A 27,590-nucleotide genomic window follows, 5' to 3' on the forward strand; every position below is an offset into this window, starting at 1 on the left:
CCAGTACCTATATAATGTACATTGTTCACAGATATTGTTGCTTACGGCCACACCACCCTGAACATGCCCGACCTCGTCTGATCTCGGAAGCCAAGCAGGGTTGGGCCTGGTTAGTACTTGGATGGGAGACTGCTTGGGAATACCAGGTGCTGTAAGCTTTTTCTCTTCTCTCTCCCACCTGCATGTCTTTTGTTGCAACGTCTGATCACCCTCTGACACATGAGGAAGTTGGTCATCTTCAGCTGCTGCTGCTTTGTTGGCAGACACTAAGTGATCTGAGAGTTTCAGTTTCCGCTGGAGAGAATAATCACGACAGGGATTAAGATGTGCCCACTACATATCAGCCTTTCTCGGCAATTATCTGGTTACATAGAGGAACCGTATGATTCCAGTACCTATATAATGCACATTGTTCACAGATATTGTTGCTTACGGCCACACCACCCTGAACATGCCCAACCTCGTCTGATCTTGGAAGCCAAGCAGGGTTGGGCCTGGTTAGTACTTGGATGGGAGACTAATTGGGAATACCAGGTGCTGTAAAATTTTTCTCTTCTCTCTACCACGTGCATGTCTTTTGTTGCAACGTCTGATCACCCTGTGACACATGAGGAAGTTGGTCATCTTCAGCTGCTGCTGCTTTGTTGGCAGACACGAAGTGATCTGAGAGTCTCAGTTTCAACTACAGGTAGTAATCACATCAAGGATGAAGATATGCCCACTACATATCAGCCTTTCTTGGCAATTATCTGGTTACATAGAGGAACTGTATGATTCCAGTACCTATATAATGCACATTTGTGACAGACATTGTCGCTTACGGCCAAACCACCCTGAACATGCCCGACCTCGTCTGATCTCGGAAGCCAAGCAGGGTTTGGCCTGGTTAGTACTTGGGTGGGAGACTACTTGGGAATACCAGGTGCTGTAAGCTTTTTCTCTTCTCTCTACCACCTGCATGTCTTTTGTTGCAACGTCTGATCACCCTGTGACACATGAGGAAGTTGGTCATCTTCAGCTGCTGCTGCTTTGTTGGCAGACACGAAGTGATCTGAGAGTCTCAGTTTCCGCTGGAGAGAATAATCACGACATGGAAGAAGATGTGCCTAATACGCATCAGCCTTTCTCAGCAATTATCTGGTTACATAGAGGAACCGTATGATTCCAGTACCTATATAATGCACATTGTTCACAGATATTGTTGCTTACGGCCACACCACCCTGAACATGCCCAACCTCGTCTGATCTCGGAAGCCAAGCAGGGTTGGGCCTGGTTAGTACTTGGATGGGAGACCGCTTGGGAATACCAGGTGCTGTAAGCTTTTTCTCTTCTCTCTACCACCTGCATGTCTTTTGTTGCAACGTCTGATCACCCTGTGACACATGAGGAAGTTGGTCATCTTCAGCTGCTGCTGCTTTGTTGGCAGACACGAAGTGATCTGAGAGTCTCAGTTTCAACTGCAGGTAATAATCACATCAGGGATGAAGATGTGCCCACTACATATCAGCCTTTCTCTGCAATTATCTGGTTACATAGTGTAACCGTATGATTCCAGTACCTATATAATGCACATTGTTCACAGATATTGTTGCTTACGGCCACACCACCCTGAAAATGCCTGACCTCGTCTGATCTCGGAAGCCAAGCAGGGTTGGGCCTGGTTAGTACTTGGATGGGAGACCGCTTGGGAATACCAGGTGCTGTAAGCTTTTTCTCTTCTCTCTACCACATGCATGTCTTTTGTTGCAACGTCTGATCACCCTGTGACACATGAGGAAGTTGGTCATCTTCAGCTGCTGCTGCTTTGTTGGCAGACACGAAGTGATCTGAGAGTCTCAGTTTCAACTGCAGGTAATAATCACATCAGGGATGAAGATGTGCCCACTACATATCAGCCTTTCTCTGCAATTATCTGGTTACATAGTGTAACCGTATGATTCCAGTACCTATATAATGCACATTGTTCACAGATATTGTTGCTTACGGCCACACCACCCTGAAAATGCCTGACCTCGTCTGATCTCGGAAGCCAAGCAGGGTTGGGCCTGGTTAGTACTTGGATGGGAGACTGCTTGGGAATACCAGGTGCTGTAAGCTTTTTCTCTTCTCTCTACCACATGCATGTCTTTTGTTGCAACGTCTGATCACCCTGTGACACATGAGGAAGTTGGTCATCTTCAGCTGCTGCTGCTTTGTTGGCAGACACGAAGTGATCTGAGAGTCTCAGTTTCAACTGCAGGTAATAATCACATCAGGGATGAAGATGTGCCCACTACATATCAGCCTTTCTCTGCAATTATCTGGTTACATAGTGTAACCGTATGATTCCAGTACCTATATAATGCACATTGTTCACAGATATTGTTGCTTACGGCCAAACCACCCTGAACATGCCCGACCTCGTCTGATCTCGGAAGCCAAGCAGGGTTGGGCCTGGTTAGTACTTGGGTGGGAGACTACTTGGGAATACCAGGTGCTGTAAGCTTTTTCTCTTCTCTCTACCACCTACATGTCTTTTGTTGCAACGTCTGATCACCCTGTGACACATGAGGAAGTTGGTCATCTTCAGCTGCTGCTGCTTTGTTGGCAGACACGAAGTGATCTGAGAGTCTCAGTTTCAACTGCAGGTAATAATCACATCAGGGATGAAGAGGTGCCCACTACATATCAGCCTTTCTCTGCAATTATCTGGTTACATAGTGTAACCGTATGATTCCAGTACCTATATAATGCACATTGTTCACAGATATTGTTGCTTACGGCCACACCACCCTGAAAATGCCTGACCTCGTCTGATCTCGGAAGCCAAGCAGGGTTGGGCCTGGTTAGTACTTGGATGGGAGACTGCTTGGGAATACCAGGTGCTGTAAGCTTTTTCTCTTCTCTCTACCACATGCATGTCTTTTGTTGCAACGTCTGATCACCCTGTGACACATGAGGAAGTTGGTCATCTTCAGCTGCTGCTGCTTTGTTGGCAGACACAAAGTTATCTGAAAGTCTCAGTTTCAACTACAGGTAGTAATCACATCAAGGATGAAGATGTGCCCACTACAAGTTAGCCTTTCTCTGCAATTATCTGGTTACATAGTGTAACCGTATGATTCCAGTACCTATATAATGCATATTGTTCACAGATATTGTTGCTTACGGCCAAACCACCCTGAAAATGCCTGACCTCGTCTGATCTCGGAAGCCAAGCAGGGTTGGGCCTGGTTAGTACTTGGATGGGAGACTGCTTGGGAATACCAGGTGCTGTAAGCTTTTTCTCTTCTCTCTACCACATGCATGTCTTTTGTTGCAACGTCTGATCACCCTGTTACACATGAGGAAGTTGGTCATCTTCAGCTGCTGCTGCTTTGTTGGCAGACACGAAGTGATCTGAGATTCTAAGTTTCAACTGCAGATAATAATCACGTCAGGGAAGAAGATGTGCCCACTACAAGTTAGCCTTTCTCGGCAATTATCTGGTTACATAGTGTAACCGTATGATTCCAGTACCTATATAATGCACATTGTTCACAGATGTTGTTGCTTACGGCCACACCACCCTGAACATGCCCAACCTCGTCTGATCTCAGAACCCAAGCAGGGTTGGACCTGGTTAGTACTTGGATGGGAGACTGCTTATGAATACCAGGTGCTGGAAGCTTTTTCTCTTCTCTCTACCACCTGCATGTCTTTTGTTGCAACGTCTGATCACCATGTGACACATGAGGAAGTTGGTCATCTTCAGCTGCTGCTGCTTTGTTGGCAGACACGAAGTGATCTGAGATTCTAAGTTTCAACTGCAGATAATAATCACGACAGGGAAGAAGATGTGCCCACTACAAGTTAGCCTTTCTCGGCAATAATCTGGTTACATAGAGGAACTGTATGATTCCAGTACCGATATAATGCACATTTGTCACAGACATTGTTGCTTACGGCCACACCACCCTGAACATGCCCGACCTCGTCTGATCTCGGAAGCCAAGCAGGGTTGGGCCTGGTTAGTACTTGGATGGGAGACCGCTTGGGAATACCAGGTGCTGTAAGCTTTTTCTCTTCTCTCTACCACCTGCATGTCTTTTGTTGCAACGTCTGATCACCCTGTGACACATGAGGAAGTTGGTCATCTTCAGCTGCTGCTGCTTTGTTGGCAGACACGAAGTGATCTGAGAGTCTCAGTTTCCGCTGGAGAGAATAATCACGACAGGGAAGAAGATGTGCCCAATAAGCATCAGCCTTTCTCGGCAATTATCTGGTTACATAGAGGAACTGTATGATTCCAGTACCGATATAATGCACATTTGTCACAGACATTGTCGCTTATGGCGAAACCACCCTGAATATGCCCGACCTCGTCTGATCTCGGAAGCCAAGCAGGGTTGGGCCTGGTTAGTAGTTGGATGGGAGACTGCTTGCGAATACCAGGTGCTGTAAGCTTTTTCTCTTCTCTCTACCCCCTGCATGTCTTTTGTTGCAACGTCTGATCACCCTGTGACACATGAGGACGTTGGTCATCTTCAGCTGCTGCTGCTTTGTAGGCAGACACGAAGTGATCTGAGAGTCTCAGTTTCAACTGCAGGTAATAATCACATCAGGGAAGAAGATGTGCCCGATACAAGTTAGCCTTTCTCGGCAATTATCTGGTTACATCGAGGAACTGTATGATTCCAGTACCTACATAATGCACATTTGTCACAGGCATTGTTGCTTACGGACACACCACCGTGAAAATACCCGACCTCGTCTGATCTCGGAAGCCAAGCAGGGTTGGGCCTGGTTAGTACTTGGATGGGAGACTGCTTGGGAATACCAGGTGCTGTAAGCTTTTTCTCTTCTCTCTCCCACCTGCATGTCTTTTGTTGCAACGTCTGATCACCCTGTGACACATGAGGAAGTTGGTCATCTTCAGCTGCTGCTGCTTTGTTGGCAGACACGAAGTGATCTGAGAGTCTCAGTTTCCGCTGGAGAGAATAATCACGATAGGGAAGAAGATGTGCCCAATACGCATCAGCCTTTCTCAGCAATTATCTGGTTACATAGAGGAACTGTATGATTCCAGTACCTATATAATGCACATTTGTGACAGACATTGTTGCTTACGGCCACACCACCCTGAATATGCCCGACCTCGTCTGATCTCGGAAGCCGAGCAGGGTTGGGCCTGGTTAGTACTTGGATGGGCGACAGCTTGGGAATACCAGGTGCTGTAAGCTTTTAGTCTTCTCTCTACCACCTGCATGTCTTTTGTTGCAACGTCTGATCACCCTGTGACACATGAGGAAGTTGGTCATCTTCAGCTGCTGCTGCTTTGTTGGCAGACACGAAGTGATCTGAGAGTCTCAGTTTCCGCTGGAGAGAATAATCACGACAGGGAAGAAGATGTGCCCACTACATATCATTCTTTCTCGGCAATTATCTGGTTACATAGAGGAACTGTATGATTCCAGTACCTATATAATGCACATTGTTCACCAATGTTGTTGCTTACGGCCACACCACCCTGAATATGCCCGACCTCGTCTGATCTTGGAAGCCAAGCAGGGTTGGGCCTGGTTAGTACTTGGATGGAAGACCGCTTGGGAATACCAGTTGCTGTAAGCTTTTTCTCTTCTCTCTACCACCTGCATGTCTTTTGTTGCAACGTCTGATCACCCTGTGACACATGAGGAAGTTGGTCATCTTCAGCTGCTTCTGCTTTGTTGGCAGACACGAAGTGATCTGAGAGTCTCAGTTTCAGCTGGAGAGAATAATCACGACAGAGAAGAAGATGTGCCCACTACAAGTTAGCCTTTCTCGGCAATTATCTGGTTACATAGAGGAACCGTATGATTCCAGTACCTATATAATGCACATTGTTCACAGATATTGTTGCTTACGGCCACACCACCCTGAACATGCCCAACCTCGTCTGATCTTGGAAGCCAAGCAGGGTTGGGCCTGGTTAGTACTTGGATGGGAGACTAATTGGGAATACCAGGTGCTGTAAAATTTTTCTCTTCTCTCTACCACGTGCATGTCTTTTGTTGCAACGTCTGATCACCCTGTGACACATGAGGAAGTTGGTCATCTTCAGCTGCTGCTGCTTTGTTGGCAGACACGAAGTGATCTGAGAGTCTCAGTTTCAACTACAGGTAGTAATCACATCAAGGATGAAGATATGCCCACTACATATCAGCCTTTCTTGGCAATTATCTGGTTACATAGAGGAACTGTATGATTCCAGTACCTATATAATTCACATTTGTCACAGACATTGTCGCTTACGGCCAAACCACCCTGGACATGCCCGACCTCGTCTGATCTCGGAAGCCAAGCAGGGTTGGGCCTGGTTAGTACTTGGGTGGGAGACTACTTGGGAATACCAGGTGCTGTAAGCTTTTTCTCTTCTCTCTACCACCTACATGTCTTTTGTTGCAACGTCTGATCACCCTGTGACACATGAGGAAGTTGGTCATCTTCAGCTGCTGCTGCTTTGTCGGCAGACACGAAGTGATCTGAGAGTCTCAGTTTCCGCTGGAGAGAATAATCACGACAGGGAAGAAGATGTGCCTAATACGCATCAGCCTTTCTCAGCAATTATATGGTTACATAGAGGAACTGTATGATTCCAGTACCTATATAATGCACATTTGTGACAGACATTGTTGCTTACAGCCACACCACCCTGAATTTGCCCGACCTCGTCTGATCTCGGAAGCCAAGCAGGGTTGGGCCTGGTTAGTACTTGGATGGGAGACTGCTTGCGAATACCAGGTGCTGTCAGCTTTTTCTCTTCTCTCTACCCCCTGCATGTCTTTTGTTGCAACGTCTGATCACCCTGTGACACATGAGGACGTTGGACATCTTCAGCTGCTGCTGCTTTGTAGGCAGACACGAAGTGATCTGAGAGTCTCAGTTTCAACTGCAGGTAATAATCACATCAGGGAAGAAGATGTGCCCGATACAAGTTAGCCTTTCTCGGCAATTATCTGGTTACATCGAGGAACTGTATGATTCCAGTACCTATATAATGCACATTTGTCACAGGCATTGTTGCTTACGGACACACCACCGTGAAAATACCCGACCTCGTCTGATCTCGGAAGCCAAGCAGGGTTGGGCCTGGTTAGTACTTGGATAGGCGACAGCTTGGGAATACCAGGTGCTGTAAGCTTTTAGTCTTCTCTCTACCACCTGCATGTCTTTTGTTGCAACGTCTGATCACCCTGTGACACGTGAGGAAGTTGGTCATCTTCAGCTGCTGCTGCTTTGTTGGCAGACACGAAGTGATCTGAGAGTCTCAGTTTCCGCTGGAGAGAATAATCACGACAGGGAAGAAGATGTGCCCACTACATATCATTCTTTCTCGGCAATTATCTGGTTACATAGAGGAACTGTATGATTCCAGTACCTATATAATGCACATTGTTCACCAATGTTGTTGCTTACGGCCACACCACCCTGAATATGCCCGACCTCGTCTGATCTTGGAAGCCAAGCAGGGTTGGGCCTGGTTAGTACTTCGATGGAAGACCGCTTGGGAATACCAGGTGCTGTAAGCTTTTTCTCTTCTCTCTACCACATGCATGTCTTTTGTTGCAACGTCTGATCACCATGTGACACATGAGGATGTTGGTCATCTTCGGCTGCTGCTGCTTTGTTGGCAGAAACGAAGTGATCTGAGAGTCTCAGTTTCAACTGGAGAGAATAATCACGACAGGGAAGAAGATGTGCCCACTACATATCAGCCTTTCTCGGGAATTATCTGGTTACATAGAGGAACCTTATGATTCCAGTACCTATATAATGCACATTGTTCACCAATATTGTTGCTTACGGCCACACCACCCTGAATATGCCCGACCTCGTCTGATCTTGGAAGCCAAGCAGGGTTGGGCCTGGTTAGTACTTGGATGGAAGACCGCTTGGGAATACCAGTTGCTGTAAGCTTTTTCTCTTCTCTCTACCACCTGCATGTTTTTTGTTGCAACGTCTGATCACCCTGTGACACATGAGGACGTTGGTCATCTTCAGCTGCTGCTGCTTTGTTGGCAGACACGAAGTGATCTGAGAGTCTCAGTTTCAGATGGAGAGAATAATCACGACAGGGAAGAAGATGTGCCCACTACGCATCAGCCTTTCTCGGCAATTATCTGGTTACATAGAGGAACTGTATGATTCCAGTACCTATATAATGCACATTTGTCACAGGCATTGTTGCTTACGGACACACCACCCTGAAAATACCCGACCTCGTCTGATCTCGGAAGCCAAGCAGGGTTGGGCCTGGTTAGTACTTGGATGGGAGACTGCTTGGGAATACCAGGTGCTGTAAGCTTTTTCTCTTCTCTCTCCCACCTGCATGTCTTTTGTTGCAACGTCTGATCACCCTGTGACACATGAGGAAGTTGGTCATCTTCAGCTGCTGCTGCTTTGTTGGCAGACACGAAGTGATCTGAGAGTCTCAGTTTCCGCTGGAGAGAATAATCACGACAGGGAAGAAGATGTGCCCAATACGCATCAGCCTTTCTCGGCAATTATCTGGTTACATAGAGGAACTGTATGATTCCAGTACCTATATAATGCACATTTGTCACAGACATTGTCGCTTATGGCCAAACCACCCTGAACATGCCCGACCTCGTCTGATCTCGGAAGCCAAGCAGGGTTGGGCCTGGTTAGTACTTGGATGGGAGACCGCTTGGGAATACCAGGTGCTGTAAGCTTTTTCTCTTCTCTCTACCACCTGCATGTCTTTTGTTGCAACGTCTGATCACCCTGTGACACATGAGGAAGTTGGTCATCTTCAGCAGCTACTGCTTTGTTGGCAGACACGAAGTGATCTGAGAGTCTCAGTTTCAACTACAGATAATAATCACATCAGGGATGAAGATGTGCCCACTACAAGTTAGCCTTTCTCGGCAATTATCTGGTTACATAGAGGAACTGTATGATTCCAGTACCTATATAATGCACATTGTTCACAGATATTGTTGCTTACGTCCACACCACCCTGAACATGCCCGACCTCGTCTGATCTTGGAAGCCAAGCAGGGTTGGGCCTGGTTAGTACTTGGATGGAAGACCGCTTGGGAATACCAGGTGCTGTAAGCTTTTTCTCTTCTCTCTACCACCTGCATGTCTTTTGTTGCAACGTCTGATCACCCTCTGACACATGAGGAAGTTGGTCATCTTCAGCTGCTGCTGCTTTGTTGGCAGACACTAAGTGATCTGAGAGTCTCAGTTTCCGCTGGAGAGAATAATCACGACAGGGAAGAAAATGTGCCCACTACATATCAGCCTTTCTCGGCAATTATCTGGTTACATAGAGGAACCGTATGATTCCAGTACCTATATAATGCACATTTGTCACAGATATTGTTGCTTACGTCCACACCACCCTGAACATGCCCGACCTCGTCTGATCTTGGAAGCCAAGCAGGGTTGGGCCTGGTTAGTACTTGGATGGAAGACCGCTTGGGAATACCAGGTGCTGTAAGCTGTTTCTCTTCTCTCTACCACCTGCATGTCTTTTGTTGCAACGTCTGATCACCCTGTGACACATGAGGAAGTTGGTCATCTTCAGCTGCTGCTGCATTGTTGGCAGACACGAAGTGATCTGAGAGTCTCAGTTTCAACTACAGATAATAATCACATCAGGGATGAAGATGTGCCCACTACAAGTTAGCCTTTCTCGGCAATTATCTGGTTACATAGAGGAACTGTATGATTCCAGTACCTATATAATGTACATTGTTCACAGATATTGTTGCTTACGGCCACACCACCCTGAACATGCCCGACCTCGTCTGATCTCGGAAGCCAAGCAGGTTTGGGCCTGGTTAGTACTTGGATGGGAGACTGCTTGGGAATACCAGGTGCTGTAAGCTTTTTCTCTTCTCTCTCCCACCTGCATGTCTTTTGTTGCAACGTCTGATCACCCTCTGACACATGAGGAAGTTGGTCATCTTCAGCTGCTGCTGCTTTGTTGGCAGACACTAAGTGATCTGAGAGTTTCAGTTTCCGCTGGAGAGAATAATCACGACAGGGATTAAGATGTGCCCACTACATATCAGCCTTTCTCGGCAATTATCTGGTTACATAGAGGAACCGTATGATTCCAGTACCTATATAATGCACATTGTTCACAGATATTGTTGCTTACGGCCACACCACCCTGAACATGCCCAACCTCGTCTGATCTTGGAAGCCAAGCAGGGTTGGGCCTGGTTAGTACTTGGATGGGAGACTAATTGGGAATACCAGGTGCTGTAAGCTTTTTCTCTTCTCTCTACCACGTGCATGTCTTTTGTTGCAACGTCTGATCACCCTGTGACACATGAGGAAGTTGGTCATCTTCAGCTGCTGCTGCTTTGTTGGCAGACACGAAGTGATCTGAGAGTCTCAGTTTCAACTACAGGTAGTAATCACATCAAGGATGAAGATATGCCCACTACATATCAGCCTTTCTTGGCAATTATCTGGTTACATAGAGGAACTGTATGATTCCAGTACCTATATAATTCACATTTGTCACAGACATTGTCGCTTACGGCCAAACCACCCTGGACATGCCCGACCTCGTCTGATCTCGGAAGCCAAGCAGGGTTGGGCCTGGTTAGTACTTGGGTGGGAGACTACTTGGGAATACCAGGTGCTGTAAGCTTTTTCTCTTCTCTCTACCACCTACATGTCTTTTGTTGCAACGTCTGATCACCCTGTGACACATGAGGAAGTTGGTCATCTTCAGCTGCTGCTGCTTTGTCGGCAGACACGAAGTGATCTGAGAGTCTCAGTTTCCGCTGGAGAGAATAATCACGACAGGGAAGAAGATGTGCCTAATACGCATCAGCCTTTCTCAGCAATTATATGGTTACATAGAGGAACTGTATGATTCCAGTACCTATATAATGCACATTTGTGACAGACATTGTTGCTTACAGCCACACCACCCTGAATTTGCCCGACCTCGTCTGATCTCGGAAGCCAAGCAGGGTTGGGCCTGGTTAGTACTTGGATGGGAGACTGCTTGCGAATACCAGGTGCTGTCAGCTTTTTCTCTTCTCTCTACCCCCTGCATGTCTTTTGTTGCAACGTCTGATCACCCTGTGACACATGAGGACGTTGGACATCTTCAGCTGCTGCTGCTTTGTAGGCAGACACGAAGTGATCTGAGAGTCTCAGTTTCAACTGCAGGTAATAATCACATCAGGGAAGAAGATGTGCCCGATACAAGTTAGCCTTTCTCGGCAATTATCTGGTTACATCGAGGAACTGTATGATTCCAGTACCTACATAATGCACATTTGTCACAGGCATTGTTGCTTACGGACACACCACCGTGAAAATACCCGACCTCGTCTGATCTCGGAAGCCAAGCAGGGTTGGGCCTGGTTAGTACTTGGATGGGAGACTGCTTGGGAATACCAGATGCTGTAAGCTTTTTCTCTTCTCTCTCCCACCTGCATGTCTTTTGTTGCAACGTCTGATCACCCTGTGACACATGAGGAAGTTGGTCATCTTCAGCTGCTGCTGCTTTGTTGGCAGACACGAAGTGATCTGAGAGTCTCAGTTTCCGCTGGAGAGAATAATCACGACAGGGAAGAAGATGTGCCCACTACATATCATTCTTTCTCGGCAATTATCTGGTTACATAGAGGAACTGTATGATTCCAGTACCTATATAATGCACATTGTTCACCAATGTTGTTGCTTACGGCCACACCACCCTGAATATGCCCGACCTCGTCTGATCTTGGAAGCCAAGCAGGGTTGGGTCTGGTTAGTAATTGGATGGAAGACCGCTTGGGAATACCAGTTGCTGTAAGCTTTTTCTCTTCTCTCTACCACCTGCATGTCTTTTGTTGCAACGTCTGATCACCATGTGACACATGAGGAAGTTGGTCATCTTCAGCTGCTGCTGCTATGTTGGCAGACACGAAGTGATCTGAGATTCTCAGTTTCAACTGCAGATAATAATCACGACAGGGAAGAAGATGTGCCCACTACGCATCAGCCTTTCTCGGCAATTATCTGGTTACATAGAGGAACTGTATGATTCCAGTACCTACATAATGCACATTTGTCACAGGCATTGTTGCTTACGGCCACACCACCCTGAATATGCCCGACCTCGTCTGATCTTGGAAGCCAAGCAGGGTTGGGCCTGGTTAGTACTTGGATGGAAGACCGCTTGGGAATACCAGTTGCTGTAAGCTTTTTCTCTTCTCTCTACCACATGCATGTCTTTTGTTGCAACGTCTGATCACCATGTGACACATGAGGATGTTGGTCATCTTCGGCTGCTGCTGCTTTGTTGGCAGAAACGAAGTGATCTGAGAGTCTCAGTTTCAGATTGAGAGAATAATCACGACAGGGAAGAAGATGTGCCCACTACGCATCAGCCTTTCTCGGCAATTATCTGGTTACATAGAGGAACTGTATGATTCCAGTACCTATATAATGCACATTTGTCACAGACATTGTCGTCTACGGCCACACCACCCTGAACATGCCCGACCTCGTCTGATCTCGGAAGCCAAGCAGGGTTGGGCCTGGTTAGTACTTGGATGGGAGACTACATGGGAATACCAGGTGCTGTAAGCTTATTCTCTTCTCTCTCCCACCTGCATGTCTTTTGTTGCAACGTCTGATCACCCTGTGACACATGAGGAAGTTGGTCATCTTCAGCTGCTGCTGCTTTGTTGGCAGACACGAAGTGATCTGAGAGTCTCAGTTTCAGATGGAGAGAATAATCACGACAGGGAAGAAGATGTGCCCAATACGCATCAGCCTTTCTCGGCAATTATCTGGTTACATAGAGGAACTGTATGATTCCAGTACCTATATAATGCACATTTGTCACAGACATTGTCGCTTATGGCCAAACCACCCTGAACATGCCCGACCTCGTCTGATCTCGGAAGCCAAGCAGGGTTGGGCCTGGTTAGTACTTGGATGGGAGACTGCTTGGGAATACCAGGTGCTGTAAGCTTTTTCTCTTCTCTCTACCACCTGCATGTCTTTTGTTGCAACGTCTGATCACCCTGTGACACATGAGGACGTTGGTCATCTTCAGCTGCTGCTGCTTTGTTGGCAGACACGAAGTGATCTGAGAGTCTCAGTTTCAACTGCAGGTAATAATCACATCAGGGATGAAGATGTGCCCAATACGCATCAGCCTTTCTCGGCAATTATCTGGTTACATAGAGTAACCGTATGATTCCAGTACCTATATAATGCACATTTGTCACAAGCATTGTTGCTTCCGGCCACACCACCCTGAACATACCCGACCTCATCTGATCTCGGAAGCCAAGCAGGGTTGGGCCTGGTTAGTACTTGGATGGGAGACTGCTTGGGAATACCAGGTGCTGTAAGCTGTTTCTCTTCTCTCTACCACCTGCATGTCTTTCGTTGCAACGTCTGATCACCCTGTGACACATGAGGACGTTGGTCATCTTCAGCTGCTGCTGCTTTGTTGGCAGACACGAAGTGATCTGAGAGTCTCAGTTTCAACTACAGATAATAATCACATCAGGGATGAAGATGTGCCCACTACAAGTTAGCCTTTCTCGGCAATTATCTGGTTACATAGAGGAACTGTATGATTCCAGTACCTATATAATGCACATTTGTCACAGACATTGTTGCTTACGGCCACACCACCCTGAATATGCCCGACCTCGTCTGATCTCGGAAGCCAAGCAGGGTTGGGCCTGGTTAGTACTTGGATGGGAGACTGCTTGGGAATACCAGGTACTGTAAGCTTTTTCTCTTCTCTCTACCACCTGCATGTCTTTAGTTGCAACGTCTGATCACCCTGTGACACATGAGGAAGTTCGTCATTTTCAGCTGCTGCTGCTTTGTTGGCAGACACGAAGTGATCTGAGAGTCTCAGTTTCAACTGCAGATAATAATCACATCAGGGATGAAGATGTGGCCACTACATATCAGCCTTTCTCGGCAATTATCTAGTTACACAGAAGAATTGTATGATTCCAGTACCTATATAATGCACATTGTTCACAGACATTCTTGCTTACGGCCACACCACCCTGAATATGCCCGACCTCGTCTGATCTCGGAAGCCAAGCAGGTTTGGGCCTGGTTAGTACTTGGATGGGAGACCGCTTGGGAATACCAGGTGCTGTAAGCTTTTTCTCTTCTCTCTACCACCTGCATGTCTTTTGTTGCAACGTCTGATCACCCTGTTACACATGAGGAAGTTGGTCATCTTCAGCTGCTACTGCTTTGTTGGCAGACACGAAGTGATCTGAGAGTCTCAGTTTCCACTGCAGGTAATAATCACATCAGGGATTAAGATGTGCCCACTACATATCATTCTTTCTCTGCAATTATCTGGTTACATAGAGTAACCATATGATTCCAGTACCTATATAATGCACATTGTTCACAGATATTGTTGCTTACGGCCACACCACCCTGAATATACCCGACCTCGTCTGATCTCGGAAGCCAAGCAGGGTTGGGCCTGGTTAGTACTTGGATGGGAGACTACTTGGGAATACCAGGTGCTGTAAGCTTTTTCTCTTCTCTCTACCACCTGCATGTCTTTTGTTGCAACGTCTGATCACCCTGTGACACATGAGGAAGTTGGTCATCTTCAGCTGCTGCTGCTTTGTTGGCAGACACGAAGTGATCTGAGAGTCTCAGTTTCAACTACAGGTAGTAATCACATCAAGGATGAAGATATGCCCACTACATATCAGCCGTTCTTGGCAATTATCTGGTTACATAGAGGAACCGTATGATTCCAGTACCTATATAATGCACATTGTTCACAGATATTGTTGCTTACGGCCAAACCATCCTGAACATACCCGACCTCGTCTGATCTCGGAAGCCAAGCATGGTTGGGCCTGGTTAGTACTTGGATGGGAGACTGCTTGGGAATACCAGGTGCTGTAAGCTTTTTCTCTTCTCTCTACCACCTGCATGTCTTTTGTTGCAACGTCTGATCACCCTGTGACACATGAGGAAGTTGGTCATCTTCAGCTGCTGCTGCTTTGTTGGCAGACACGAAGGGATCTGAGAGTCTCAGTTTCCGCTGGAGAGAATAATCACGACAGGGAAGAAGATGTGCCCACTACATATCAGCCTTTCTCGGCAATTATCTGGTTACATAGAGGAACTGTATGATTCCAGTACCTATATAATGCACATTTGTTACAGACATTGTTGCTTATGCCCACACCACCCTGAATATACCCCACCTCGTCTGATCTTGGAAGCCAAGCAGGGTTGGGCCTGGTTAGTACTTGGATGGGAGACCGCTTGGGAATACCAGGTGCTGTAAGCTATTTCTCTTCTCTCTACCACCTGCATGTCTTTTGTTGCAACGTCTGATCACCCTGTGACATATGAGGAAGTTGGTCATCGTCAGCTGCTGCTGCTTTGTTGGCAGACACGAAGTGATCTGAGAGTCTCAGTTTCAACTGCAGGTAATAATCACATCAGGGATGAAGATGTGCCCACTACATATCAGCCTTTCTCGGCAATTATCTGGTTACATAGTGTAACCGTATGATTCCAGTACCTATATAATGCACATTTGTTACACACGTTGTTACTTACGGCCACACCACCCTGAATATACCCCACCTCGTCTGATCTCGGAAGCCAAGCAGGGTTGGGCCTGGTTATTACTTGGATGGGAGACCGCTTGGGAATACCAGGTGCTGTTAGCTTTTTCTCTTCTCTCTACCACCTGCATGTCTTTTGTTGCAACGTCTGATCACCATGTTACACATGAGGAAGTTGGTCATCTTCAGCTGCTGCTGCTTTGTTGGCAGACACGAAGTGATCTGAGAGTCTCACTTTCAACTGCAGGTAATAATCACGTCAGGGAAGAAGATATGCCCACTACATATCAGCCGTTCTTGGCAATTATCTGGTTACATAGAGGAACCGTATGATTCCAGTACCTATATAATGCACATTGTTCACAGACATTGTCGCTTACGGCCACACCACCCTGAATATGCCCGACCTCGTCTGATCTCGGAAGCCAAGCAGGGTTGGGCCTGGTTAGTACTTGGATGGGAGACTACTTGGGAATACCAGGTGCTGTAAGCTTTTTCTCTTCTCTCTAGCACCTGCATGTCTTTTGTTGCAACGTCTGATCACCCTGTGACACATGAGGAAGTTGGTCATCTTCAGCTGCTGCTGCTTTGTTGGCAGACACGAAGTGATCTGAGAGTCTCAGTTTCCGCTGGAGAGTATAATCACGACAGGGAAGAAGATGTGCCCAATACGCATCAGCCTTTCTCGGCAATTATCTGGTTACATAGAGGAACTGTATGATTCCAGTACCGATATAATGCACATTTGTCACAGACATTGTTGCTTACGGCCACACCACCCTGAACATGCCCGACCTCGTCTGATCTCGGAAGCCAAGCAGGGTTGGGCCTGGTTAGTACTTGGATCGGAGACAGCTTGGGAATACCAGGTGCTGTAAGCTTTTAGTCTTCTCTCTACCACCTGCATGTCTTTTGTTGCAACGTCTGATCACCCTGTGACACATGAGGAAGTTGGTCATCTTCAGCTGCTGCTGCTTTGTTGGCAGACACAAAGTGATCTGAGATTCTCAGTTTCAACTACAGATGATAATCACATCAAGGATGAAGATTTGCCAGCTGCAAGTTAGCCTTTCTCGGCAATTATCTGGTTACATAGTGTAACCGTATGATTCCAGTACCTATATAATGCACATTTGTCACAGACATTGTTGCTTACGGCCACACCACCCTGAACATGCCCGACCTCGTCTGATCTCGGAAGCCAAGCAGGGTTGGTCCTGGTTAGTATTTGGATGGGAGACTACTTGGGAATACCAGGTGCTGTAAGCTTTTTCTCTTCTCTCTACCACATGCATGTCTTTTGTTGCAACGTCTGATCACCGTGTGACACATGAGGAAGTTGGTCATCTTCAGCTGCTGCTGCTTTGTTGGCAGACACAAAGTGATCTGAGAGTCTCAGTTTCCGCTGGAGAGAATAATCACGACAGGGAAGAAGATGTGCCCAATACGCATGAGCCTTTCTCGGCAATTATCTGGTTACATAGAGGAACTGTATGATTCCAGTACCTATATAATGCACATTTGTTACAGACATTGTTGCTTACGGCCAAACCACCCTGAATATACCAGACCTCGTCTGATCTTGGAAGCCAAGCAGGGTTGGGCCTAGTTAGTACTTGGATGGGAGACCGCTTGGGAATACCAGGTGCTGTAAGCTATTTCTCTTCTCTCTACCACCTGCATGTCTTTTGTTGCAACGTCTGATCACCCTGTGACACATGAGGAAGTTGGTCATCTTCAGCTGCTGCTGCTTTGTTGGCAGACACAAAGTGATCTGAGATTCTCAGTTTCAACTACAGATAATAATCACATCAAGGATGAAGATTTGCCAGCTGCAAGTTAGCCTTTCTCGGCAATTATCTGGTTACATAGTGTAACCGTATGATTCCAGTACCTATATAATGCACATTGTTGACCGATATTGTTGCTTACGGCCACACCACCCTGAATATGCCCAACCTCATCTGATCTCGGAAGCCAAGCAGGGTTGGGCCTGGTTAGTACTTGGATGGGAGACTACTTGGGAATACCAGGTGCTGTTAGCTTTTTCTCTTCTCTCTACCACCTGCATGTCTTTTGTTGCAACGTCTGATCACCCTGTGAAACATGAGGAAGTTGGTCATCTTCAGCTGCTGCTGCTTTGTTGGCAGACACAAAGTGATCTGAGAGTCTCAGTTTCAACTGCAGGTAATAATCACATCAGGGATGAAGATGTGCCCACTACATATCAGCCTTTCTCTGCAATTATATGGTTACATAGAGGAATTCTATGATTCCAGTACCTATATAATGCACATTGTTCACAGATATTGTTGCTTACGGCCACACCACCCTGAATATGCCCGACCTCGTCTGATCTCGGAAGCCAAGCAGGGTTGGTCCTGGTTAGTACTTGGATGGGAGACTACTTGGGAATACCAGGTGCTGTAAGCTTTTTTTCTTCTCTCTACCATCTACATGTCTTTTGTTGCAACGTCTGATCACCGTGTGACACATGAGGAAGTTGGTCATCTTCAGCTGCTGCTGCTTTTTTGGCAGACACGAAGTGATCTGAGAGTCTCAGTTTCCGCTGGAGAGAATAATCACGACAGGGAAGAAGATGTGCCCAATACGCATCAGCCTTTCTCGGCAATTATCTGGTTACATAGAGTAACCGTATGATTCCAGTACCTATATAATGCACATTTGTCACAAGCATTGTTGCTTCCGGCCACACCACCCTGAACATACCCGACCTCATCTGATCTCGGAAGCCAAGCAGGGTTGGGCCTGGTTAGTACTTGGATGGGAGACTGCTTGGGAATACCAGGTGCTGTAAGCTGTTTCTCTTCTCTCTACCACCTGCATGTCTTTTGTTGCAACGTCTGATCACCCTCTGACACATGAGGACGTTGGTCATCTTCAGCTGCTGCTGCTTTGTTGGCAGACACGAAGTGATCTGAGAGTCTCAGTTTCAACTACAGATAATAATCACATCAGGGATGAAGATGTGCCCACTACAAGTTAGCCTTTCTCGGCAATTATCTGGTTACATAGAGGAACTGTATGATTCCAGTACCTATATAATGCACATTTGTCAAAGACATTGTTGCTTACGGCCACACCACCCTGAAAATACCCGACCTCTTCTGATCTCGGAAGCCAAGCAGGTTTGGGCCTGGTTAGTACTTGGATGGGAGACTGCTTGGGAATACCAGGTGCTGTAAGCTTTTTCTCTTCTCTCTACCACCTGCATGTCTTTTGTTGCAACGTCTGATCACCCTGTGACACATGAGGACGTAAGCTGTTTCTCTTCTCTCGACCACCTGCATGTCTTTTGTTGCAACGTCTGATCACCCTGTGACACATGAGGAAGTTGGTCATCTTCAGCTGCTGCTGCTTTGTTGGCAGACACGAAGTGATCTGAGAGTCTCAGTTTCCGCTGGAGAGAATAATCACGACAGGGAAGAAGATGTGCCCAATACGCATCAGCCTTTCTCGGCAATTATCTGGTTACATAGTGTAACCGTATGATTCCAGTACCTATATAATGCACATTGTTCACAGATATTGTTGCTTACGGCCACACCACCCTGAATATGCCCGACCTCGTCTGATCTCGGAAGCCAAGCAGGGTTGGGCCTGGTTAGTACTTGGATCGGAGACAGCTTGGGAATACCAGGTGCTGTAAGCTTTTAGTCTTCTCTCTACCACCTGCATGTCTTTTGTTGCAACGTCTGATCACCCTGTGACACATGAGGAAGTTCGTCATTTTCAGCTGCTGCTGCTTTGTTGGCAGACACGAAGTGATCTGAGAGTCTCAGTTTCAACTGCAGATAATAATCACATCAGGGATGAAGATGTGGCCACTACATATCAGCCTTTCTCGGCAATTATCTAGTTACACAGAAGAATTGTATGATTCCAGTACCTATATAATGCACATTGTTCACAGACATTCTTGCTTACGGCCACACCACCCTGAACATGCCCGACCTAGTCTGATCTCGGAAGCCAAGCAGGGTTGGGCCTGGTTAGTACTTGGATGGGAGACTACTTGGGAATACCAGGTGCTGTAAGCTTTTTCTCTTCTCTCTCCCACCTGCATGTCTTTTGTTGCAACGTCTGATCACCCTGTTACACATGAGGAAGTTGGTCATCTTCAGCTGCTACTGCTTTGTTGGCAGACACGAAGTGATCTGAGAGTCTCAGTTTCCACTGCAGGTAATAATCACATCTGGGATGAAGATGTGCCCACTACATATCAGCCTTTCTCGGTAATTATCTGGTTACATAGAGGAACTGTATGATTCCAGTACCTATATAATGCACATTTGTCACAGACATTGTTGCTTACGGCCACACCACCCTGAACATGCCCGACCTAGTCTGATCTCGGAAGCCAAGCAGGGTTGGGCCTGGTTAGTACTTGGATGGGAGACAACTTGGGAATACCAGGTGCTGTAAGCTATTTCTCTTCTCTCTACCACCTGCATGTCTTTTGTTGCAACGTCTGATCACCCTGTGACACATGAGGAAGTTGGTCATCTTCAGCTGCTGCTGCTGCTTTGTTGGCAGACACGAAGTGATCTGAGAGTCTCACTTTCAACTGCAGGTAATAATCACATCAGGGATTAAGATGTGCCCACTACATATCATTCTTTCTCTGCAATTATCTGGTTACATAGAGTAACCATATGATTCCAGTACCTATATAATGCACATTGTTCACAGATATTGTTGCTTACGGCCACACCACCCTGAACATACCCGACCTCGTCTGATCTCGGAAGCCAAGCAGGGTTGGGCCTGGTTAGTACTTGGATGGGAGACTACTTGGGAATACCAGGTGCTGTAAGCTTTTTCTCTTCTCTCTACCACCTGCATGTCTTTTGTTGCAACGTCTGATCACCCTGTGACACATGAGGAAGTTGGTCATCTTCAGCTGCTGCTGCTTTGTTGGCAGACACGAAGGGATCTGAGAGTCTCAGTTTCCGCTGGAGAGAATAATCACGACAGGGAAGAAGATGTGCCCATTACATATCAGCCTTTCTCGGCAATTATCTGGTTACATAGAGGAACTGTATGATTCCAGTACCTATATAATGCACATTTGTTACAGACATTGTTGCTTACGCCCACACCACCCTGAATATACCCCACCTTGTCTGATCTTGGAAGCCAAGCAGGGTTGGGCCTGGTTAGTACTTGGATGGGAGACCGCTTGGGAATACCAGGTGCTGTAAGCTATTTCTCTTCTCTCTACCACCTGCATGTCTTTTGTTGCAACGTCTGATCACCCTGTGACATATGAGGAAGTTGGTCATCGTCAGCTGCTGCTGCTTTGTTGGCAGACACGAAGTGATCTGAGAGTCTCAGTTTCAACTGCAGGTAATAATCACATCAGGGATGAAGATGTGCCCACTACATATCAGCCTTTCTCGGCAATTATCTGGTTACATAGTGTAACCGTATGATTCCAGTACCTATATAATGCACATTTGTTACACACATTGTTACTTACGGCCACACCACCCTGAATATACCCCACCTCGTCTGATCTCGGAAGCCAAGCAGGGTTGGGCCTGGTTATTACTTGGATGGGAGACCGCTTGGGAATACCAGGTGCTGTTAGCTTTTTCTCTTCTCTCTACCACCTGCATGTCTTTTGTTGCAACGTCTGATCACCATGTTACACATGAGGAAGTTGGTCATCTTCAGCTGCTGCTGCTTTGTTGGCAGACACGAAGTGATCTGAGAGTCTCACTTTCAACTGCAGGTAATAATCACGTCAGGGAAGAAGATGTGCCCACTACAAGTTAGCTTTTCTCGGCAATTATCAGGTTACATAGAGGAACCGTATGATTCCAGTACCTATATAATGCACATTGTTCACAGATATTGTTGCTTACGGCCACACCACCCTGAATATGCCCGACCTCGTCTGATCTCGGAAGCCAAGCAGGGTTGGGCCTGGTTAGTACTTGGATGGGAGACTATTTGGGAATACCAGGTGCTGTAAGCTTTTTCTCTTCTCTCTAGCACCTGCATGTCTTTTGTTGCAACGTCTGATCACCCTGTGACACATGAGGAAGTTGGTCATCTTCAGCTGCTGCTGCTTTGTTGGCAGACACGAAGTGATCTGAGAGTCTCAGTTTCCACTGGAGAGAATAATCACGACAGGGAAGAAGATATGCCCAATACGCATCAGCATTTCTCTGCAATTATCTGGTTACATCGAGAAACTGTATGATTCCAGTACCTATATAATGCACATTTGTCACAGACATTGTTGCTTACAGCCACACCACCCTGAAAATACCTGGCCTCGTCTGATCTCGGAAGCCAAGCAGGGTTGGGCCTGGTTAGTACTTGGATGGGAGACTACTTGGGAATACCAGGTGCTGTAAGCTTTTTCTCTTCTCTCTACCACCTGCATGTCTTTTGTTGCAACGTCTGATCACCCTGTGACACATGAGGAAGTTGGTCATCTTCAGCTGCTGCTGCTTTGTTGGCAGACACGAAGTGATCTGAGAGTCTCAGTTTCCGCTGGAGAGTATAATCTCGACAGGGAAGAAGATGTGCCCAATACGCATCAGCCTTTCTCGGCAATTATCTGGTTACATAGAGGAACTGTATGATTCCAGTACCGATATAATGCACATTTGTCACAGACATTGTTGCTTACGGCCACACCACCCTGAACATGCCCGACCTCGTCTGATCTCGGAAGCCAAGCAGGGTTGGGCCTGGTTAGTACTTGGATGGGAGACCGCTTGGGAATACCAGGTGCTGTAAGGTTTTTCTCTTCTCTCTACCACATGCATGTCTTTTGTTGCAACGTCTGAACACCCTGTGACACATGAGGAAGTTGGTCATCTTCAGCTGCTGCTGCTTTGTTGGCAGACACGAAGTGATCTGAGAGTCTCAGTTTCAACTGCAGGTAATAATCACATCAGGGATGAAGATGTGCCCACTACATATCAGCCTTTCTTGGCAATTATCTGGTTACATAGTGTAACCGTATGATTCCAGTACCTATATAATGCACATTTGTCACAGACATTGTTGCTTACGGCCACACCACCCTGAACATGCCCGACCTCGTCTGATCTCGGAAGCCAAGCAGGGTTGGGCCTGGTTAGTACTTGGATGGGAGACTGCTTGGGAATACCAGGTGCTGTAAGCTTTTTCTCTTCTCTCGACCACCTGCATGTCTTTTGTTGCAACGTCTGATCACCGTGTGACACATGAGGAAGTTGGTCATCTTCAGCTGCTGCTGCTTTGTTGGCAGACACAAAGTGATCTGAGAGTCTCAGTTTCCGCTGGAGAGAATAATCACGACAGGGAAGAAGATGTGCCCAATACGCATCAGCCTTTCTCGGCAATTATCTGGTTACATAGAGGAACCGTATGATTCCAGTACCTATATAATGCACATTTGTTACAGACATTGTTGCTTACGGCCAAACCACCCTGAATATACCAGACCTCGTCTGATCTTGGAAGCCAAGCAGGGTTGGGCCTAGTTAGTACTTGGATGGGAGACCGCTTGGGAATACCAGGTGCTGTAAGCTATTTCTGTTCTCTCTACCACCTGCATGTCTTTTGTTGCAACGTCTGATCACCCTGTGACACATGAGGAAGTTGGTCATCTTCAGCTGCTGCTGCTTTGTTGGCAGACACAAAGTGATCTGAGAGTCTCAGTTTCAACTGCAGGTAATAATCACATCAGGGATGAAGATGTGCCCACTACATATCATACTTTCTCGGCAATTATCTGGTTACATAGAGCAACCGTATGATTCCAGTACCTATATAATGCACATTGTTGACAGATATTGTTGCTTACGGCCACCCCACCCTGAATATGCCCGACCTCGTCTGATCTCGGAAGCCAAGCAGGGTTGGGCCTAGTTAGTACTTGGATGGGAGACCGCTTGGGAATACCAGGTGCTGTAAGCTTTTTCTCTTCTCTCTACCACATGCATGTCTTTTGTTGCAACGTCTGATCACCCTGTGACACATGAGGAAGTTGGTCATCTTCAGCTGCTGCTGCTTTGTTGGCAGACACGAAGTGATCTGAGAGTCTCAGTTTCAACTACAGATAATAATCACATCAGGGATGAAGATGTGCCCACTACAAGTTAGCCTTTCTCTGCAATTATATGGTTACATAGAGGAATTCTATGATTCCAGTACCTATATAATGCACATTGTTCACAGATATTGTTGCTTACGGCCACACCACCCTGAATATGCCTGACCTCGTCTGATCTCGGAAGCCAAGCAGGGTTGGTCCTGGTTAGTACTTGGATGGGAGACTACTTGGGAATACCAGGTGCTGTAAGCTTTTTTTCTTCTCTCTACCATCTACATGTCTTTTGTTGCAACGTCTGATCACCGTGTGACACATGAGGAAGTTGGTCATCTTCAGCTGCTGCTGCTTTTTTGGCAGACACGAAGTGATCTGAGACTCTCAGTTTCCGCTGGAGAGAATAATCACGACAGGGAAGAAGATGTGCCCACTACATATCAGCCTTTCTCGGCAATTATCTGGTTACATAGAGGAACTGTATGATTCCAGTACCTATATAATGCACATTTGTTACAGACATTGTTGCTTACGGCCAAAACACCCTGAATATGCCCGATCTCGTCTGATCTTGGAAGCCAAGCAGGGTTGGGCCTAGTTAGTACTTGGATGGGAGACCGCTTGGGAGTACCAGGTGCTGTAAGCTATTTCTCTTCTCTCTACCACATGCATGTCTTTTGTTGCAACGTCTGAACACCCTGTGACACATGAGGAAGTTGGTCATCTTCAGCTGCTGCTGCTTTGTTGGCAGACACGAAGTGATCTGAGAGTCTCAGTTTCAACTGCAGGTAATAATCACATCAGGGATGAAGATGTGCCCACTACATATCAGCCTTTCTTGGCAATTATCTGGTTACATAGTGTAACCGTATGATTCCAGTACCTATATAATGCACATTTGTCACAGACATTGTTGCTTACGGCCACACCACCCTGAACATGCCCTACCTCGTCTGATCTCGGAAGCCAAGCAGGGTTGGTCCTGGTTAGTACTTGGATGGGAGACTACTTGGGAATACCAGGTGCTGTAAGCTTTTTCTCTTCTCTCTACCACATGCATGTCTTTTGTTGCAACGTCTGATCACCGTGTGACACATGAGGAAGTTGGTCATCTTCAGCTGCTGCTGCTTTGTTGGCAGACACAAAGTGATCTGAGAGTCTCAGTTTCCGCTGGAGAGAATAATCACGACAGGGAAGAAGATGTGCCCAATACGCATCAGCCTTTCTCGGCAATTATCTGGTTACATAGAGGAACTGTATGATTCCAGTACCTATATAATGCACATTTGTTACAGACATTGTTGCTTACGGCCAAACCACCCTGAATATACCAGACCTCGTCTGATCTTGGAAGCCAAGCAGGGTTGGGCCTAGTTAGTACTTGGATGGGAGACCGCTTGGGAATACCAGGTGCTGTAAGCTATTTCTGTTCTCTCTACCACCTGCATGTCTTTTGTTGCAACGTCTGATCACCCTGTGACACATGAGGAAGTTGGTCATCTTCAGCTGCTGCTGCTTTGTTGGCAGACACGAAGTGATCTGAGAGTCTCAGTTTCAACTGCAGGTAATAATCACATCAGGGATGAAGATGTGCCCACTACATATCATACTTTCTCGGCAATTATCTGGTTACATAGAGTAACCGTATGATTCCAGTACCTATATAATGCACATTGTTGACAGATATTGTTGCTTACGGCCACCCCACCCTGAATATGCCCGACCTCGTCTGATCTCGGAAGCCAAGCAGGGTTGGGCCTAGTTAGTACTTGGATGGGAGACCGCTTGGGAATACCAGGTGCTGTAAGCTTTTTCTCTTCTCTCTACCACATGCATGTCTTTTGTTGCAACGTCTGATCACCCTGTGACACATGAGGAAGTTGGTCATCTTCAGCTGCTGCTGCTTTGTTGGCAGACACGAAGTGATCTGAGAGTCTCAGTTTCAACTACAGATAATAATCACATCAGGGATGAAGATGTGCCCACTACAAGTTAGCCTTTCTCTGCAATTATATGGTTACATAGAGGAATTCTATGATTCCAGTACCTATATAATGCACATTGTTCACAGATATTGTTGCTTACGGCCACACCACCCTGAATATGCCCGACCTCGTCTGATCTCGGAAGCCAAGCAGGGTTGGTCCTGGTTAGTACTTGGATGGGAGACTACTTGGGAATACCAGGTGCTGTAAGCTTTTTTTCTTCTCTCTACCATCTACATGTCTTTTGTTGCAACGTCTGATCACCGTGTGACACATGAGGAAGTTGGTCATCTTCAGCTGCTGCTGCTTTTTTGGCAGACACGAAGTGATCTGAGACTCTCAGTTTCCGCTGGAGAGAATAATCACGACAGGGAAGAAGATGTGCCCACTACATATCAGCCTTTCTCGGCAATTATCTGGTTACATAGAGGAACTGTATGATTCCAGTACCTATATAATGCACATTTGTTACAGACATTGTTGCTTACGGCCAAAACACCCTGAATATGCCCGATCTCGTCTGATCTTGGAAGCCAAGCAGGGTTGGGCCTAGTTAGTACTTGGATGGGAGACCGCTTGGGAGTACCATGTGCTGTAAGCTATTTCTCTTCTCTCTACCACATGCATGTCTTTTGTTGCAACGTCTGATCACCCTGTGACACATGAGGAAGTTGGTCATCTTCAGCTGCTGCTGCTTTGTTGGCAGACACAAAGTGATCTGAAAGTCTCAGTTTCAACTACAGGTAGTAATCACATCAAGGATGAAGATGTGCCCACTACAAGTTAGCCTTTCTCTGCAATTATCTGGTTACATAGTGTAACCGTATGATTCCAGTACCTATATAATGCACATTGTTCACAGACATTGTTACTTACGGCCACACCACCCTGAATATGCCCGACCTCGTCTGATCTCGGAAGCCAAGCAGGGTTGGGCCTGGTTAGTACTTGGATGGGAGACTACTTGGGAATACCAGGTGCTGTTAGCTTTTTCTCTTCTCTCTACCACCTACATGTCTTTTGTTGCAACGTCTGATCACCCTGTGACACATGAGGAAGTTGGTCATCTTCAGCTGCTGCTGCTTTGTTGGCAGACACGAAGTGATCTGAGAGTCTCAGTTTCAACTACAGGTAGTAATCACATCAAGGATGAAGATATGCCCACTACATATCAGCCTTTCTCGGCAATTATCTGGTTACATAGAGTAACCGTATGATTCCAGTACCTATATAATGCACATTTGTGACAGACATTGTTGCTTACAGCCACACCACCCTGAATATGCCCGACCTCGTCTGATCTCGGAAGCCAAGCAGGGTTGGGCCTGGTTAGTACTTGGGTGGGAGACTACTTGGGAATACCAGGTGCTGTAAGTTTTTTCTCTTCTCTCTAGCACCTGCATGTCTTTTGTTGCAACGTCTGATCACCCTGTGACACATGAGGAAGTTGGTCATCTTCAGCTGCTGCTGCTTTGTTGGCAGACACGAAGTGATCTGAGAGTCTCAGTTTCAACTGCAGGTAATAATCACATCAGGGATGAAGATATGCCCACTACATATCAGCCTTTCTTGGCAATTATCTGGTTACATAGAGTAACCGTATGATTCCAGTACCTATATAATGCACATTTGTGATAGACATTGTCGCTTACGGCCAAACCACCCTAAACATGCCCGACCTCGTCTGATCTCGGAAGCCAAGCAGGGTTGGGCCTGGTTAGTACTTGGATGGGAGACCGCTTGGGAATACCAGGTGCTGTAAGCTTTATCCCTTCTCTCTACCACATGCATGTCTTTTGTTGCAACGTCTGATCACCCTGTGACACATGAGGAAGTTGGTCATCTTCAGCTGCTGCTGCTTTGTTGGCAGACACGAAGTGATCTGAGAGTCTCAGTTTCAACTGCAGATAATAATCACGACAGGGAAGAAGATGTGCCCACTACAAGTTAGCCTTTCT

The 27,590-nt window shown here is 46.7% G+C and overlaps 1 protein-coding gene, 42 non-coding genes and 29 pseudogenes across 43 annotated transcripts in view; 71 read left to right on the forward strand and 1 right to left on the reverse strand.

Moving 5' to 3' along the window:
* The window catches only part of LOC140301715 (NLR family CARD domain-containing protein 3-like), a 483,071-nt gene that overhangs the window by 236,813 nt on the left and 218,668 nt on the right, over window positions 1-27,590 (reverse strand). The window lies entirely within an intron of this gene.
* Window positions 40-158, forward strand: LOC140268944 (5S ribosomal RNA). Its single transcript, XR_011907574.1, has one exon. It is a non-coding gene; the product is annotated as a 5S ribosomal RNA (ribosomal RNA).
* LOC140314728 (5S ribosomal RNA) lies at window positions 428-546 on the forward strand (annotated as a pseudogene).
* LOC140299205 (5S ribosomal RNA) lies at window positions 816-934 on the forward strand (annotated as a pseudogene).
* Window positions 1,204-1,322, forward strand: LOC140295583 (5S ribosomal RNA). Its single transcript, XR_011912883.1, has one exon. It is a non-coding gene; the product is annotated as a 5S ribosomal RNA (ribosomal RNA).
* On the forward strand, window positions 1,592-1,710 carry LOC140300432 (5S ribosomal RNA). The gene has a single exon (XR_011914831.1). It is a non-coding gene; the product is annotated as a 5S ribosomal RNA (ribosomal RNA).
* On the forward strand, window positions 1,980-2,098 carry LOC140291762 (5S ribosomal RNA). The gene has a single exon (XR_011912484.1). It is a non-coding gene; the product is annotated as a 5S ribosomal RNA (ribosomal RNA).
* On the forward strand, window positions 2,368-2,486 carry LOC140281559 (5S ribosomal RNA). Its single transcript, XR_011909778.1, has one exon. It is a non-coding gene; the product is annotated as a 5S ribosomal RNA (ribosomal RNA).
* On the forward strand, window positions 2,756-2,874 carry LOC140291774 (5S ribosomal RNA). Its single transcript, XR_011912485.1, has one exon. It is a non-coding gene; the product is annotated as a 5S ribosomal RNA (ribosomal RNA).
* LOC140292296 (5S ribosomal RNA) lies at window positions 3,144-3,262 on the forward strand. Its single transcript, XR_011912533.1, has one exon. It is a non-coding gene; the product is annotated as a 5S ribosomal RNA (ribosomal RNA).
* Window positions 3,532-3,650, forward strand: LOC140296593 (5S ribosomal RNA; annotated as a pseudogene).
* LOC140297331 (5S ribosomal RNA) lies at window positions 3,920-4,038 on the forward strand. Its single transcript, XR_011913074.1, has one exon. It is a non-coding gene; the product is annotated as a 5S ribosomal RNA (ribosomal RNA).
* LOC140304168 (5S ribosomal RNA) lies at window positions 4,308-4,426 on the forward strand (annotated as a pseudogene).
* LOC140299074 (5S ribosomal RNA) lies at window positions 4,696-4,814 on the forward strand. Its single transcript, XR_011914658.1, has one exon. It is a non-coding gene; the product is annotated as a 5S ribosomal RNA (ribosomal RNA).
* Window positions 5,084-5,202, forward strand: LOC140299874 (5S ribosomal RNA; annotated as a pseudogene).
* LOC140301596 (5S ribosomal RNA) lies at window positions 5,472-5,590 on the forward strand (annotated as a pseudogene).
* Window positions 5,860-5,978, forward strand: LOC140314735 (5S ribosomal RNA; annotated as a pseudogene).
* On the forward strand, window positions 6,248-6,366 carry LOC140284289 (5S ribosomal RNA). The gene has a single exon (XR_011910189.1). It is a non-coding gene; the product is annotated as a 5S ribosomal RNA (ribosomal RNA).
* LOC140300325 (5S ribosomal RNA) lies at window positions 6,636-6,754 on the forward strand (annotated as a pseudogene).
* Window positions 7,024-7,142, forward strand: LOC140305304 (5S ribosomal RNA; annotated as a pseudogene).
* LOC140298166 (5S ribosomal RNA) lies at window positions 7,412-7,530 on the forward strand. The gene has a single exon (XR_011913838.1). It is a non-coding gene; the product is annotated as a 5S ribosomal RNA (ribosomal RNA).
* Window positions 7,800-7,918, forward strand: LOC140301602 (5S ribosomal RNA; annotated as a pseudogene).
* LOC140292606 (5S ribosomal RNA) lies at window positions 8,188-8,306 on the forward strand. The gene has a single exon (XR_011912575.1). It is a non-coding gene; the product is annotated as a 5S ribosomal RNA (ribosomal RNA).
* Window positions 8,576-8,694, forward strand: LOC140300873 (5S ribosomal RNA). The gene has a single exon (XR_011914874.1). It is a non-coding gene; the product is annotated as a 5S ribosomal RNA (ribosomal RNA).
* Window positions 8,964-9,082, forward strand: LOC140300406 (5S ribosomal RNA; annotated as a pseudogene).
* On the forward strand, window positions 9,352-9,470 carry LOC140300407 (5S ribosomal RNA; annotated as a pseudogene).
* LOC140298419 (5S ribosomal RNA) lies at window positions 9,740-9,858 on the forward strand. Its single transcript, XR_011914068.1, has one exon. It is a non-coding gene; the product is annotated as a 5S ribosomal RNA (ribosomal RNA).
* Window positions 10,128-10,246, forward strand: LOC140298254 (5S ribosomal RNA). The gene has a single exon (XR_011913918.1). It is a non-coding gene; the product is annotated as a 5S ribosomal RNA (ribosomal RNA).
* On the forward strand, window positions 10,516-10,634 carry LOC140284353 (5S ribosomal RNA). Its single transcript, XR_011910192.1, has one exon. It is a non-coding gene; the product is annotated as a 5S ribosomal RNA (ribosomal RNA).
* LOC140300326 (5S ribosomal RNA) lies at window positions 10,904-11,022 on the forward strand (annotated as a pseudogene).
* Window positions 11,292-11,410, forward strand: LOC140313789 (5S ribosomal RNA; annotated as a pseudogene).
* Window positions 11,680-11,798, forward strand: LOC140276956 (5S ribosomal RNA; annotated as a pseudogene).
* On the forward strand, window positions 12,068-12,186 carry LOC140301608 (5S ribosomal RNA; annotated as a pseudogene).
* Window positions 12,456-12,574, forward strand: LOC140298375 (5S ribosomal RNA). The gene has a single exon (XR_011914029.1). It is a non-coding gene; the product is annotated as a 5S ribosomal RNA (ribosomal RNA).
* On the forward strand, window positions 12,844-12,962 carry LOC140293595 (5S ribosomal RNA). The gene has a single exon (XR_011912689.1). It is a non-coding gene; the product is annotated as a 5S ribosomal RNA (ribosomal RNA).
* On the forward strand, window positions 13,232-13,350 carry LOC140295381 (5S ribosomal RNA). The gene has a single exon (XR_011912864.1). It is a non-coding gene; the product is annotated as a 5S ribosomal RNA (ribosomal RNA).
* LOC140296600 (5S ribosomal RNA) lies at window positions 13,620-13,738 on the forward strand. The gene has a single exon (XR_011912979.1). It is a non-coding gene; the product is annotated as a 5S ribosomal RNA (ribosomal RNA).
* On the forward strand, window positions 14,008-14,126 carry LOC140291634 (5S ribosomal RNA). Its single transcript, XR_011912472.1, has one exon. It is a non-coding gene; the product is annotated as a 5S ribosomal RNA (ribosomal RNA).
* LOC140299658 (5S ribosomal RNA) lies at window positions 14,396-14,514 on the forward strand. The gene has a single exon (XR_011914753.1). It is a non-coding gene; the product is annotated as a 5S ribosomal RNA (ribosomal RNA).
* LOC140298334 (5S ribosomal RNA) lies at window positions 14,784-14,902 on the forward strand. Its single transcript, XR_011913992.1, has one exon. It is a non-coding gene; the product is annotated as a 5S ribosomal RNA (ribosomal RNA).
* LOC140299851 (5S ribosomal RNA) lies at window positions 15,172-15,290 on the forward strand (annotated as a pseudogene).
* Window positions 15,560-15,678, forward strand: LOC140272458 (5S ribosomal RNA; annotated as a pseudogene).
* On the forward strand, window positions 15,948-16,066 carry LOC140303628 (5S ribosomal RNA). Its single transcript, XR_011915201.1, has one exon. It is a non-coding gene; the product is annotated as a 5S ribosomal RNA (ribosomal RNA).
* LOC140298018 (5S ribosomal RNA) lies at window positions 16,336-16,454 on the forward strand. The gene has a single exon (XR_011913702.1). It is a non-coding gene; the product is annotated as a 5S ribosomal RNA (ribosomal RNA).
* LOC140299751 (5S ribosomal RNA) lies at window positions 16,724-16,842 on the forward strand (annotated as a pseudogene).
* Window positions 17,112-17,230, forward strand: LOC140299755 (5S ribosomal RNA; annotated as a pseudogene).
* LOC140299478 (5S ribosomal RNA) lies at window positions 17,500-17,618 on the forward strand (annotated as a pseudogene).
* On the forward strand, window positions 17,888-18,006 carry LOC140297742 (5S ribosomal RNA). The gene has a single exon (XR_011913451.1). It is a non-coding gene; the product is annotated as a 5S ribosomal RNA (ribosomal RNA).
* On the forward strand, window positions 18,276-18,394 carry LOC140295393 (5S ribosomal RNA). Its single transcript, XR_011912865.1, has one exon. It is a non-coding gene; the product is annotated as a 5S ribosomal RNA (ribosomal RNA).
* LOC140297781 (5S ribosomal RNA) lies at window positions 18,664-18,782 on the forward strand. Its single transcript, XR_011913486.1, has one exon. It is a non-coding gene; the product is annotated as a 5S ribosomal RNA (ribosomal RNA).
* LOC140297866 (5S ribosomal RNA) lies at window positions 19,128-19,246 on the forward strand. Its single transcript, XR_011913564.1, has one exon. It is a non-coding gene; the product is annotated as a 5S ribosomal RNA (ribosomal RNA).
* Window positions 19,516-19,634, forward strand: LOC140298369 (5S ribosomal RNA). The gene has a single exon (XR_011914023.1). It is a non-coding gene; the product is annotated as a 5S ribosomal RNA (ribosomal RNA).
* On the forward strand, window positions 19,904-20,022 carry LOC140300817 (5S ribosomal RNA; annotated as a pseudogene).
* Window positions 20,295-20,413, forward strand: LOC140299942 (5S ribosomal RNA). The gene has a single exon (XR_011914783.1). It is a non-coding gene; the product is annotated as a 5S ribosomal RNA (ribosomal RNA).
* Window positions 20,683-20,801, forward strand: LOC140316106 (5S ribosomal RNA; annotated as a pseudogene).
* On the forward strand, window positions 21,071-21,189 carry LOC140272462 (5S ribosomal RNA; annotated as a pseudogene).
* On the forward strand, window positions 21,459-21,577 carry LOC140287105 (5S ribosomal RNA). The gene has a single exon (XR_011911468.1). It is a non-coding gene; the product is annotated as a 5S ribosomal RNA (ribosomal RNA).
* Window positions 21,847-21,965, forward strand: LOC140296564 (5S ribosomal RNA). Its single transcript, XR_011912975.1, has one exon. It is a non-coding gene; the product is annotated as a 5S ribosomal RNA (ribosomal RNA).
* Window positions 22,235-22,353, forward strand: LOC140289827 (5S ribosomal RNA). Its single transcript, XR_011912292.1, has one exon. It is a non-coding gene; the product is annotated as a 5S ribosomal RNA (ribosomal RNA).
* LOC140269004 (5S ribosomal RNA) lies at window positions 22,623-22,741 on the forward strand. The gene has a single exon (XR_011907575.1). It is a non-coding gene; the product is annotated as a 5S ribosomal RNA (ribosomal RNA).
* On the forward strand, window positions 23,011-23,129 carry LOC140299756 (5S ribosomal RNA; annotated as a pseudogene).
* On the forward strand, window positions 23,399-23,517 carry LOC140298086 (5S ribosomal RNA). Its single transcript, XR_011913765.1, has one exon. It is a non-coding gene; the product is annotated as a 5S ribosomal RNA (ribosomal RNA).
* On the forward strand, window positions 23,787-23,905 carry LOC140299075 (5S ribosomal RNA). The gene has a single exon (XR_011914659.1). It is a non-coding gene; the product is annotated as a 5S ribosomal RNA (ribosomal RNA).
* On the forward strand, window positions 24,175-24,293 carry LOC140300060 (5S ribosomal RNA; annotated as a pseudogene).
* On the forward strand, window positions 24,563-24,681 carry LOC140309774 (5S ribosomal RNA; annotated as a pseudogene).
* Window positions 24,951-25,069, forward strand: LOC140299758 (5S ribosomal RNA; annotated as a pseudogene).
* On the forward strand, window positions 25,339-25,457 carry LOC140298087 (5S ribosomal RNA). The gene has a single exon (XR_011913766.1). It is a non-coding gene; the product is annotated as a 5S ribosomal RNA (ribosomal RNA).
* On the forward strand, window positions 25,727-25,845 carry LOC140297743 (5S ribosomal RNA). Its single transcript, XR_011913452.1, has one exon. It is a non-coding gene; the product is annotated as a 5S ribosomal RNA (ribosomal RNA).
* On the forward strand, window positions 26,115-26,233 carry LOC140270471 (5S ribosomal RNA; annotated as a pseudogene).
* On the forward strand, window positions 26,503-26,621 carry LOC140298673 (5S ribosomal RNA). The gene has a single exon (XR_011914297.1). It is a non-coding gene; the product is annotated as a 5S ribosomal RNA (ribosomal RNA).
* On the forward strand, window positions 26,891-27,009 carry LOC140296576 (5S ribosomal RNA). The gene has a single exon (XR_011912976.1). It is a non-coding gene; the product is annotated as a 5S ribosomal RNA (ribosomal RNA).
* On the forward strand, window positions 27,279-27,397 carry LOC140289469 (5S ribosomal RNA). Its single transcript, XR_011912258.1, has one exon. It is a non-coding gene; the product is annotated as a 5S ribosomal RNA (ribosomal RNA).

This window comes from Leuresthes tenuis, unplaced genomic scaffold (assembly GCF_036924035.1).
Source record: "Leuresthes tenuis unplaced genomic scaffold, fLeuTen1.0.hap1 SCAF_1, whole genome shotgun sequence".
In the NCBI taxonomy this organism is placed as follows: domain Eukaryota; kingdom Metazoa; phylum Chordata; class Actinopteri; order Atheriniformes; family Atherinopsidae; genus Leuresthes; species Leuresthes tenuis.